The sequence below is a fragment of the Acinonyx jubatus genome, chromosome B2 (assembly GCF_027475565.1).
Source record: "Acinonyx jubatus isolate Ajub_Pintada_27869175 chromosome B2, VMU_Ajub_asm_v1.0, whole genome shotgun sequence".
In the NCBI taxonomy this organism is placed as follows: Eukaryota; Metazoa; Chordata; class Mammalia; order Carnivora; family Felidae; genus Acinonyx; species Acinonyx jubatus.
In genome coordinates, this window is record NC_069385.1 from 132,764,775 (window position 1) to 132,777,591 (window position 12,817).

A 12,817-nucleotide genomic window follows, 5' to 3' on the forward strand; every position below is an offset into this window, starting at 1 on the left:
TATTGATGAGTTTTGGCTTATCGTTTGTCAGCTTGTCAGTTTGTCACCTGAGTTTCGATGGCGGTAAATGATCCTTATTTCTTTCTTCCTTTTTTGTTTGATTTTTAGAATTAAATTTTGAAGCTATATATATATATATATTTTTTTTTTAATGTTTATTTATTTATTTTGAGAGAGAGTGAGAGAGAGTGGGGAAGAGGCAGAGAGGGAGAGAGAGAGAGAGAGAGAGAGAGAGAGAGAGAGAGAGAGAATCCTAAGCAGGCTCCATGCTGTCAGCACAGAGCCCAAAACAAGGCTCGATCTCACAAACCATGAGACCATCGCCTGCGCCAAAATCAAGAGTCAGGCATTTGACCCACTGAGCCACTCAGGTGCCCCTAAGTTCTTTATATATTCTATATGCTGATCCTTTGTCTGGCTTAGTGTTGCAAATACTGTCTCCTAATCTGTCCCTGTATCATATCTTTAGAGTCACTGTCATTATCCTCATCGTCCAGGCCTGTTTAAATACCTTGTGGGCACTACCTCATTTAATTCTCACAATAGCCCTATGAAGGAGGGCTTATTATATCCCCATTTTACAGATAGAGAAAGTGAGGCATGCCAAGCCTTAAGGAAATTGATCAAGGTTGTCCAGCCAGTCAGGAGAGGAGCACTCATCCTTAATCACTAGACTTGCCTCCTATAACCTCATCCTAATACAAAGCAAGCAATACTGCCGTGTTTAAGATGTAAGTTCAGTATAATACAAATGGTATTGAGTTTTATAGTCAAAAGCTATAGGCCATTTCATTTTGATTGACATAAAGTCCTCACAATGGATTATATATTATGTGAGACCTGTGGATTACAAAAAGGAGAAAGAAAAAGACACAGTCCCTGCCCTCAGGGTGCTTGCAATGCAGGAGGGAAGGTAGTCAATTGCAATACTGTGTAATGAGCCCTGTAATAAGATGCAGCCGAGGACGCTAATAGACCATGCAGGAGGGGCCCTAACATGCAATCATGTGTGGTTCTACCAATAATCATGTCATACGAATGATCTCTGGCACATGTGCCAACCTTCCCTTGTCTTATACATTAGTTGAGACATAAACGTCCTAATTCATACAGCTGATCTGCTTGTTGAGATCTTTTTGGGACTCTGACTTGCCCATGGCAGGTTTCAGCGAGCATTTCCACCAGCATGCCAGTTTGCTTAGAACGTTGTCGATGTCCTTATTCGTATCATTCACCACCCAAAGAACTGGTAAGAGACGTGGGATAGATTTTTGGAGACAAGTTGGGGGGGGCAGCACGCAAGCCAAACTGATCAGCGTTCTGATGGTGTTGCATCCCATTTTGCCTCTACTTCTAGAATACAGAAGGGCAGCATGGGCGAGGGGAACACAGAGCAAGGTGGTGATAAGCAGGTCTGGCCACAGAGGTGGGGCTGACCATGGCGGCTGTCCCGCTGTTTCCTTTCCTTTTCCTTCTTTTCCTCCCTTCTCCCCGCCCCCAACCACCATCAGACGCTGCAGAATCTCTTCAAGAAATTAGTGAAGCTTTAAGTTCTCATTTGAGCTGAAAATTACACAGCATCGCTTAAAACTGCTGGCACCGCAGTTTATTCCTGTTTAAAAATGGGGGGGGGGGGGACAAGTAATGCTGGACGCTAGATGGGAAATTTCAATTCTTCGCTGCGTTTTGGAGGGAGGAAAGATTAGGAAAGGCAGGAGATCACTTTTGCCTGTGAGCCCTGGTGGTACCAAGCGGGAAAAGCGCACCCACCCGTAAAGCCATTTGTGACTTCCTGCGAGAGCAAATGTTGTCTTACCTGGATTTTTCCTATTCTGTCATTCCAGATTGGTTATTTTTAAGCCCACAAGCGCAAATATTCTTCTTGGCTGCTAGTGTTCGGTCTCACCTCGGTTGCTATTTTAGCCACTGTCCTATAAAGGGACGGCCCTGTGATCTCGCAGGGTGCCGTGGAAGAGAGGGAAGAGCGGGGAGGCAAGCAGGAAAACGTGACCAGGAGGGCAGACGGGCTGTTAGCAGGCACAGGTGAGGGGTGGGGGCAGGGGGACGCGACCAGAAACAAAGTCCAGCAAAGTGCGGCTGCCGGGAGATGGGCTGGTTGCCATTCGTGAGAGTGAGTTTCCTTAAGATTATGAAGGAGTAAGGCTGGGGTGACGCTAACGACCGTAGCAAACAGACAAGAAGATGTAAGGGACCTTCTCGGCCCGTTATGCCCTATCCCCTTCCCTATTGGAAGAGGCAAAGGTGGAGGGAACTGGCAGGGAAAAAAAAAAAAACAAAAACACCAAAAAACAAAAAAACACGGAGTTTGCAGCATCGGTGCCAGAATCACAAAGCTGAGTACTCAAGGATGAGTTGGAGGCCGAGAGAACAACTTCATAGCTGGCTCCCTAATAAAGTCCACAAGGACGGAGCCTCAGCCACTTTATCATTGAGTTCACTCCTAAGACACAGCTAGAGCCAGGACAGTGATTCAGGAAGCAGGGCAAGACATTTACCTTCCGCAGGAAAGAGAATACTATCAGTTTCCCTATGAAAATGTTGATTTTTAAGGTACCTCCGGGGGGTTACGCATGCACGCTATTGAACATTATTTATTAGCGCATGCATTTATTTAACACATGTCGGGATGTACCTTCTGGGTTCATGGTCTTTACTGCCTAGGGATTCTGTAGGTGGAAAAGAGGGCTCATTTAAAGCCAAGTTTTCCACTGCGGCAATAGCAAATTTATCTAAAGCTGGCCAGGCTCCTAGGCAATTATCTTTCACCACGGTCCGTTCTCTGTCGCCAGGAGGGCTGCGTTAGAGAGAGAGAGAAAATTAAAAATATTTTAAAATATAAATGCCACTCCATCCCCGCCACTTAATCCATTTCTTTTGCAATCTCTCAGGAAATTTGGGAGAAGAAGGAAGTTTGAGTCTCTGTCTTTAGGCACTGATTACATAAGGTGAGATTAATTTTCCCATATGGTGCATGGAATCCACCTCGCTGCTCTGCAGGCATACTTTCGCCTCACGTAAGTCTATTTGTGTCTAGCTAAGCACACAGAGTAGAGTGTAGCTTAGAATAGAAAAAAAAAAAAAAAGAAATGGGAAGGTAAGGAGAAAAAGAAGTGTGAAAGGCAAAGAGAGAAACAGAGGACAATTTCATTCCAGGTTCATCCTTCAGGATGGGTCAAACCCATTAGGATCTAGTCATTCATTCCAACATGTAACATGTATTGAACATTTACGTGCCAAGTATTGCAGGATAAAGTCTCTAGACACGAGGCACGCAAAGACAAAACATGACCCCTACCTTCAAGAAGCTTCCTTTCCAGTGGAGAAGCTGCACGAGCAAAAGAAGTCATGGTGCAATGTGGCAAGGATTCTAATTAATGAGATGTGCTCAGGGTGCCGCGAGAGAAGAGATGAATGGCACCAAAATCCCACTGGAAGTCTGGAAGGCTTCCTAGAGGGGATAGTACTTTTGGCTGGTCAAAAATAAAGGGAAGATGCCTGGGTGGCTCAGTCGGTTAAGTGTCTGGCTCTTGACTTTGGCTTGATCTCACGGTTTGTGAGTTCGAGCCCCGCGTGGGGCTCTGCATGGATAGCGCGAAGCCTGCTTGGGATTCTCTCTCTCCCTCCCCCCCCGCCCCTTCCTTATTCGCACAAACACACGCACTCTCTCTCTTTCTCTCTCTCAAAATAAATAAATAAACTTAAAAAAAAAAAAAAGAAAAGAAAGTAGATAAGATTTGGGGAAGTGGGATCAGCATCTTTCAAGGCACAGGGACAGGAAACAGGTCAGTATAACCAGAGCATAGGATGAGAGATGGAACAAGAGATAGGAGGAGACAGGGCTGTCAAAAACCGTGAAAGGTATGGAATTTTCTCTACTTGCAAGCTAACAAGTTAGCTTGGTATGGTTTTGTGGATCATGGCAGATGACACAAGATTCCCGGGTCAGAGACAAAGTACTTTATTATTAACGGGGTAGCAAACAGCTTTATCTTCAGCATATTTGCACTGGCCTCCTTTTTCCCCCAGATGACACAGAAGTCATGTGATCGACCCGGATGCATGCTACACATTCAGTAGGTTTGCTCTGAAGCTGAGGAACCCAGACCCAAAGGCACAGCCCTTTTGAAGCAAGCAGCTCTCAAGTCCCCCACTCCAAGGGAGCAAGCAGAAACACAGTGACCATGCTGTCATCACCTGGATCTCCTTGGGTCCCTATGTGACTGGCTGCAGGAACTGCTCAGTGTCAGGAGAGGGCAATTCTTGCAGTCTGGCATGCTTGGTAAGGGTGTGCAGAGACACTCAGCTCCCATGCGGACTGCCTCTCCCAACAGGGGCCAGACAGTAAGCAGGAGCCATCTCACGAAGGGCACTTTAGATGACGCTGAGGAATTTGAGCTTTGCCCCAAAGCATGTGGCGCCCTTGAAGACTTGGCCAGAGATATGTGCTGATAGGAGCTCCAATGTGAAAGGATGACTCTCGTAGCTGTGTGAGGAAAGGATCGGACAGCGAGCTGAGACAATGAAGAAAAGCTTGTTAGGTGGCAATCCCAGTATTCCGTGTGTGAAGTGAGCTACCGGAAGTCAAGGTAGCAGAGGAAGAGGTCGGGGGAAGGTGGTTAGTCCAAGGGTATTATGCAAGGTAAGATCTGAAGCATTTTTGTGGAGTTGGTTAAAAACATTATTTTAGAGAGAATCTAAGTCAATATTACTGGTAACTTAGTGTCCTGAATTTCATTAGCATTTTACCCATATCAACTCATTTGATCTAACTCTTTGTGAAGGAGATACTATTGTTGTTTTACAGATGAAGAAACAGGTGCAGAGAACCTAGAAGGAGAGCCCTCCCGGTTTCCAGGCAGGCAGCTGGGTGGGTGGTGGTGCCTCCCATTGACATGACCCATAGCACATGTGGGGCAGGTCTGGGAAGGAAGATGAGGCATTCGGTTATGACCTGAATGTTTGTGGCTCCCCCCACCCCCCGATTCATATGTTGGATCCCTAATCCCCAAAGTGATGCTGGTATTTAGAGATGTGGTCTTTGTGAGGCGGCTAGGGTTGATAAGGCCATGAGCGTGGCACCCTCATGATGAGGTCAGTGCTCTTCAAAGAAAAGGAAGACAAAGAATTCTCTCTTCGTGAGCATGCACTGAGTAAAGGTCAAGTGCGTGCGCAGAGAGAAGTTGCCATCTGTCAGCCAGGAGGAAGGCCCCCGCTAGGAACTGAACTGTCTGGTCTTGATCTTGGACTTGCCAGCCCCCAGAACTGTGAGAAAAGAAGTTTCTGTTGTTTAAGCCACTCATTCTATGGTGTTTTGTTACGGCAGCCCAAGTACACGGAGATAGCCCAGTTGAGCGTACGATATCTGGTCAACATGTGAATGGTGATTCTTAGTAGGTATCTGAATCCATAACTCTGGGCTCCAGAAGGGAGGTCTTTGGGGGAGAGATAGATTAAGGAGTAGTCATTGAAGGGATGGTAAGTGAAATCACGAATTTAGATGAAACCGCCTGGAAAAGTGGGATGAATAAAAGGAGCAAAGGGTTATGGGATGAGGCTGAGGCAGGGAAACTAAAGAGATCCCAGGAAAAACTGCTTTTTTCACTCCTTTTTCTGCTTCTATTCTTGCTAGGACCTACACGCCCACCTTACACAGGCCTTATAGAAACAGATTGTGTGTGTCCTCCTTGTGAAGGTCGTGGCGTTGATGATTTCTTTGGAGTCCTTCAGCACAGAGACCACGGGCTCATCAAGATCCCCAGGTTCCAGGGCGTAAGTGACATGGAGGACATCTACACATTCGCATTTGTTCCTGGATGCCTGAGAAGACACGTGCACGGTACCACAACCCTCAAGAGAAACCCCAGACCTTGAGCAAAGATGGGACTCACTCTCTTTTCCCTTCTGAGTCTCCCAGACACTCAGTCTGTGTCTACACTCCACATCTTCAGTCAACTCTGCTCTCACTTCTCCTTGGCTTACACATGGTTTCTATCCTGCCTGAAGCCAAGGAATCCCCTCTGAGTCCTCGGACCCAGCCAGCCTGCATCAAAGCTATGAAGCTTGCATCAAAGCTACATTTCAGGGGCAGGTAGAAAGGAAAGCCCCAGAGAAGACCGACAAGGGATGATTAGAATGGTAAGAGGGGAAAAAAAAAAAAGGAGAGAAGGCACAGAAGCCAAAGGCAGGGAGAATTTCACGTAGAACAGAGTGCTTAATAAAAACTTGACCTCAGGGGTGCCTGAGTGGTTCAGCTGATTAAGTGTCAGACTCTTGATTTCAGCTCAGGTCATGATCTCAGTGTTGTGAGATTGAGCCCCAAATTGGACTCGGCACTGGGCAGGGAGCCTACTCAAGATTCTCTCTCCCTCACTCTGTCTCTCTCCCTGCCTCTCCCCCACTTTCTATGTCTCTCTAAATAAACCAAACAAAAAACTTGACCTCAGAAAGGTTGAGTAATGAAAGCACCATGCGCATTGAGTAAGGTAATTTGCAGGTAATTTCTAAGTGTAAAGAGAGTAAGTTAAGGTAGTGGACAAGGGAGGAATCATTGAAATTTGGACTGTGGATGACAAACTTGAGATACTACGTGTTAAGTTACCTCAACGATAACTTCAGAGGATGTTCAACTGTGTTGGTTGGCGGGATAAGTGAAGCAACAAAGTGGACAGCCATTTTGTTTTGTTTTGTTTTTGTTTTTTTTTTTCTTTTTCTAAAAAGATGAGATTCCATATCTCTCTGGAAGAGAATACTGTTGGCTTTTAAGAAGGTCATAGCAAGAATATGCACTCTCCTTGCATAGACTGGAAAAAGAGTGGGCATGTGTCCCAGAGAGCCTACCTGTCCCAGACAGGATTTGGATTCTGATCCCGGTGCCTTGCTCCACTGCAATAAAAATGGAAAGTGAGGGGTTAAGAGAACAGAGCCAGCTCTCTCGTTGGTCGTGCTAAAATGTAACTGTTGTTTTTTAAGAAGCGTTAGAAGTGTTGTAAGATAGTAGGAAGCAGGGATAGGCCAAAAAGACCATGTGGCGGAGACCTCTCTTATCTTTCACTGCAGTTAATTAATCAGCTCAGAGAGTAGATAAAGGAGGAAGAAATGCTTAAAAAATAAATAAATAAAACATGGGCATAGGGTCAAGCAGAGCACTTGTTGTAGGAGATGATTATTATAATTAATGGTGATACATATGGATGATGTCAATTTGCAAAAGCTCTGAGGGCCTGGGAATTCTTCCATTCTCTTGTCCTCTAGACCTCGGCTAACTCAGCGACTCTTCCCTGTTAACCCGCTGACCCTGCTGCTGTCTTCGTATTTTTGGTGTGTGTGTGTGTGTGTGTGTGCGTGCGTGCGCGTGCACATGTGCGTAATTCTAAATAGCTAGATATATATCGCTATGGAAAGTAGTTCTACAGACACCAAGTATCCCAGAATAACCAAAAGGGCTGGACCATAGGCTTAGTTGAATGTAATCCAAAGTGCAATCAAGTTCACGGTCTCCCGTGATTATCAAGAGGTAGCCCTCTTATCTAAGATGGAAAAGTAGGATATTCTTTCCCAATATGGACTGTTGCACGTTAACCAGCTTATTGAAGAACTACTAAATTTTAAAGTTGGAAGAAATCAAAAACTTTTTATCCCTGTAGATGAGAAAAATTGAGGCCTAGATACCTAAGTTATATCTCCAGGGTCACACGGCTGGACAGTGGCATGGCCAGGATCGGTACAAAGGTTTTCCAGTAACTTACTGTTACTCATTTCATGTGGCATATGTGTGAACAGAAGTTAAATATATTATTGTGTGTTCGGACACATTTGAATATATTTTTTAAAACTCTGCTCTCACTGCTTTACACGTATGTTTTTCATGCACAGACATGGGTTCAAAGACCTATCCAGCTTTTACTTGTATATTCTTGAAAAACAAAATTTTGTTATTTGCAGAATATCAAGCTATATCATTGAGAACCTTAACCCTTTTATCATTCTATATCCTAGCTTTTTTTTTTTTTAAGATTTTATTTATTTATTTCGAGAGAGTGGGAATGAGCGAGGAGGGGGCAGAGGCAAAGGGAGATAAAGAGTCCCAAGCACGCTTCATGCTGACAGCACAGAGCCTTGACTTGGGGCTCAATCTCACAAACCGTGAGATCATGCCCTGAGCCGAGATCAAGAGTTGGATGCTCGACTGAATGAGCCACCCAGGCGCCCCCTCGATATCCTACCTTTTAAAATCTAAATATCTAAATCTTTTGGGAGAGGGGTGCCTGGCTGGCTCAGTTCGTAGAGCATACAACTCTTGATCTCACGGTTGTGAGTTCAAGCCCCAGGTTGGGTGTACAGATTATTACTTAACTACGTAAAACTCATAAAAATAAAAAAAAAAAATTAAAAAAATGTCTTCGGGGAAAATTTCAGGCTGATGATAAAGGAAATAATATAGTTGGCTGGACATAAGCTCAAGGTCTCTTTGATAAGCCTGTCACAGAACGATTCCTTAGGAGACAGGCTGGTCTCTGAGCTGTGAAGGGAAGAACAGGAAGGGTCGAGCTAGAGAAAACTTCAGCGTCTCAGTGGCGATCTCTCTAGCTCCAGTTTGGTCTTTTCGGGAGACCTGTGCCAACTCGTCCATTCACCTTTGAAAGTTGCTGTGAATTCCCTCTTTTAAATATAGCAATCACGTCCCAGATGCCTGTTATTCTCTCCGACATCAAACGGACAGCTCATGTTCTTTACTGTCATTGTTTCCAATAGCTCCAGAATGGCCTCCTACAGCAGGCCGTGGGTTCATTAGGCATAATTTCCCGACTTTGCTCTTTCTTTCTTCTTTCCATCAGAGCCTGTAGCACCACGTATGATCACATAACTTATGTTCATGAATGTTTATATTTGTTACTGCTTATTTCCATTTACCTTTGGAAAGCTCTGATGACAACTTCCAATTCAACTACTTCTTAACTCTGTGGCTAGAACCAAATCACTCTGGCTTCTCAGAGTCTTTTTTTTTTTTTTTTAACCTCTGTAAAGCTGTAAAGTTTATACCTGATCTTCTACTCCAAGGAGATTAAAAGTAGGGAAGTGCTTGACATTTTCCAGTGTGATAAGCTGAATTCAAAGATGGGCCCCAAGATTCCCATCCCCTGGTTTATATACCCTGTATAATCTCCTCCCCTTGAGGGTGGGCAGGACCTGTGACCATGACAAGGTTTCACTGCTATGAAAGCATTACTAATCAGTTGACTAGGAGTTCATCAAAAAGGGTGGGACTGGCCTAATCAAGTGAACCTTGAAAGAGGAACTATAGCTTTCCTAAAGGGAGATATAAAGCCTGAGAGGTGCTCCTGCTGACTCTGAAGTCAACAGTCTTGCTGTGAGCTCTCTACGGAGGGTGGGCCTGTGAACTTGGCAGGGACTTGAGTGTGGCTTCAGGGAGCTGAAAATGGTCCCCAGTGGATAGCTACCAAGAAATCAGGGATTTCAGACATACGGCTGCAAATAAAAAAATTCCACCATCATCTGAGGGAGCTTGGAAACAGGCTCTTGTCCAGTTGAGCCTCCCAGTGGGACTACAGTCCAGCCAACGCCTCCATTACAACCTGGTGAGACCATGAGCAGAAAGCCCAGCTAAGAATGTGGTGGAACTCTGGTCCACAGAAGCTGTAAGGTAATAGGTGACTGTCATTTTAAACTAAGTCTGTGCTAGCTATTATGCAGCAGTAGAAACTAATACAGCTACTCAGTATCAAACACCAAGAGGTGAGGGGTGAGGGAAATGGACGTTCTCTCTTTTCGCCTGATACCCCCCCACCTTTCCGACCGCTGGGGCACAGGCGAGATCAAGCAGATGTGCCTACCTGGAACTTTGAATCTCGGGGGAGGGACACAAAGACTCAGAGACTATTAGAGGTCAACCCCTGAGGTCAGAGGCAGGGGGAGCAGTGCCTCGCTCAGCTTTCAGACAGGATGTGACCATGTGGTCGTGCCACATGGAACCAGGTCCCCTTCGTTCCTGACTGTTCTCCGTGTTTGTTGTTCGTGTAAATCCTGTGAACCGATACATTGCCTTTCCGATGCATTTATTTCTGTTGCCATTAGCCAGAAATTGCTTCTGTGATTTGCCACCAAGAACTTCGATTATTATAGATCATACATGTAAAAGTGCCTCGTAAACTGTGACAGATACCATGGATGTAACATATTATTTTGACTGTTTCTCTGCCTTCGCTTTTCTTCAGGCTCCTGTGTATGACCTCGGGCCCTCTCTGGGCTGTTATAATTCTTGGTGTCATTCTGCCCATTGATATTCCAATAAATAAGGGTACCTTGATTCTAATAAACAAATGGAACTAATAGGTCAGTCTGTGTGAAAACGAAGAGGCCATTATCAAAAAACACTGAGGGACATTTAGGCTCTCAGAGACACAGAGAGGGACCATGGGGGCTTGAGTGGCCTGTGTAGGTTTAAAGGACTTGCCTCCAGTCAAACTCAGAGGTCAAACGGAACAATCCCTACCTGTCTTCAACCCTTCAGGAGGCAAGTGTCTGCTACCGTGGGGGTCTCCAGGGAAGACGTGTCCTGGGCGATCCTTCAGAATGGGCTTGCGCCTTAGAAACGTACCTTCCAACGGGCTCAAATTCACATCTAGGGTTCACACCTGCCCTGTAATGAACCAGAAGCCTGTGTGTTATCTTCTCAGACTCCCTGCATTTCCACCACGGACAGAATGGGAAACAAATGAAAAGAGAAGCATCATCTTTGAGAACAGATGATTACAAAGCACAGTTTAAAAAAAAAAAAAAAAGAAGAAAACCAACACACAGGGACGCCTGGGTGGCCCAGTGGGTTAGGAGGCCAACTCTTGATCGCTGCGTAGGTCATGATCTCACCGTTGGTGAGTTCAAGGCCTGCATCGGGCTCTGCGTTGATGGCGTGGGGCTTGCCTAGGATTCTGTCTTTCCTTCTCTCTGCCCCTCCCAAACAAACAAATCCCAAACACACAAACACAAAACCACTGCTTTCTTCAGAGTCATCTCAGGGGCCGCTGGCACAGCTGGGCAAGAGGGGTGGGGGCGGGAAGCCACCACGTGCAGTCCTGGAGGCTATGCTCTTGGATCACGTGTTGGGTGTTGGGGCTGTAACCAGTGTGAGAGCACCTGAGAGCAGGTCTATTTTGTTCTGACCAGCTAAACCCTGGGCCCGTGGATCAATTTACATATGGCCAGCGGGGGCCCTGGGGACCCTTTGTGCGGAAAGGCCTCTGCGTTTGAAGAATGAGGACTCCGACCATGACTTTCCCCACTCACCATATTTGCATCCAGTTCCCAGCGAGGAGGGAATGAGGTGTTTGTCCATGACTCCCGGCAGGAGAGCTCCGGTGAACTGAAAGGCAGGCCTACCTGGGGCCGGAAGCAGTCAGGGACTAACTGTTGTCTGTAGAGCACAGAGCAGGTGAAGGGAGGAAGAGGAGTCACGGGTGGCGGCGTGGTGCTGCACAGAATAGCTTCCCAGGATACCCACCGGAGGACTGCATTTAAGTTCCTAAATAGGGAAACAGCTGCCAACGTGACCTCAGTAGAGGAAACTGTAAAAAAGAGTGAACAAATTTAGCAACCTCGGGTGGCAGTTTACCTGTAACCCTTGGGACAGAAATGGGGAGCGTGACAGAAAGCCAGTGGCACCGTGACAGAGGGAGGGGTGGAGCGCATGCGTGGTAGAAGGCGCTGCTGGGGGAGGAGCAGAGCGAGGACCGGAAGCAGGCGCACCGACCTCGCGGGCATCAGGCGAGACTGGGCTGGGCAGGGGGGCACGTAGAGGGATCAGGCTGTGGCTGCCCCGGCCCGGCTCTGGGCAGAGTCACATCTGTCTGAGGTTCTTCATGTTGACTAGGCATTCACTGCCCATCCCTTGGCATAGGAGCAAGCGGAGGGCAGCGAGGGTCTTGACAGCTTTTGAGCCCCATGGCATCTACGTGATCCCTTTCTTTGACAGTCCCAGGCTTGGAGGGGAATGGGGTCGTGTGCCAACTGCTGCAGCAGAATCAACTGGCCACCAACCCCTCTTGGTGGCTATGAGGTCAGAAGAGTTGCACCCCTGTCCTTTCCCTCTGTAGTTATGAACGTGGCCTGTGATGTAGCGAGGCCTTGTAGCTTTCAAACTTCCTCTGCAAATGATGCTTTCCATTGAGGATAATATAATGTCTGTTCCAAGGCTCAAAAGATAACTCAAAATAGCAAAACAAAGTGTAAATCATATTTTCTGGTTTACGTAGAAATAAATATGGTTGTAAGCGTGATACTTTGTGTTTAGAAAAATCGACTGCCAGTTTATACACACCGTTTCCTTTATTCGTATTGCCGAAAAGTCAGAGGTGCGGCATTTAAACTCGAAACTTGCAAGCTTCCGTGAGAGAACAGGGGAGGCTGGGGTTTGCAAATGCTTGGACAAGTTGCTGGAAACTGGCCCCAGATACTTTTGTAATGGACATTCTGAATAGTGGCTCTGTGCAAAAGCTTTGGTAAGGCTGAGAGCAGGAGAATACTGATTGGGAGCCTTCCACCCTACCAGGGGTTGACCAGTTGGCCAGGAAGGAAAAGCACCCTAGTAAGAACAGGTGGAAGGTGATATAAGATACATTGTGTCTTCTGATTGTCACAACATGATGGTAGGATTAGTATCTCCTTTTTAGAAGTTAACAGTCACATACCTAAGGACACACAGTTAATAGGTGGTCAAATAATGATGATAGTGGGGCGCCTGGGTGGCTCAGTCGGTTAAGTGTGTGACTTCAGCTCAGGTCAT

The 12,817-nt window shown here is 46.3% G+C and overlaps 1 long non-coding RNA gene across 6 annotated transcripts; it reads right to left on the bottom strand.

The window, feature by feature from the left end:
- Positions 1-2,030: 2,030 nt before the first annotated feature.
- On the bottom strand, positions 2,031-11,739 carry LOC106971984 (uncharacterized). Of its 6 annotated transcripts, XR_008298725.1 has the most exons (5): positions 11,648-11,739; positions 11,323-11,557; positions 10,532-10,678; positions 6,859-6,903; positions 3,669-4,504 (listed from the first exon to the last, which is right to left on the bottom strand). It is a non-coding gene; the product is annotated as an uncharacterized LOC106971984 (long non-coding RNA). The 6 variants fall into 6 exon arrangements; XR_008298726.1 differs by lacking the exon at positions 3,669-4,504 and adding an exon at positions 2,031-2,815 and having other exon boundaries at positions 11,323-11,707; XR_001429777.3 differs by having other exon boundaries at positions 3,664-4,504; positions 11,323-11,706.
- Between the last annotated feature and the right edge of the window lie 1,078 nt (positions 11,740-12,817).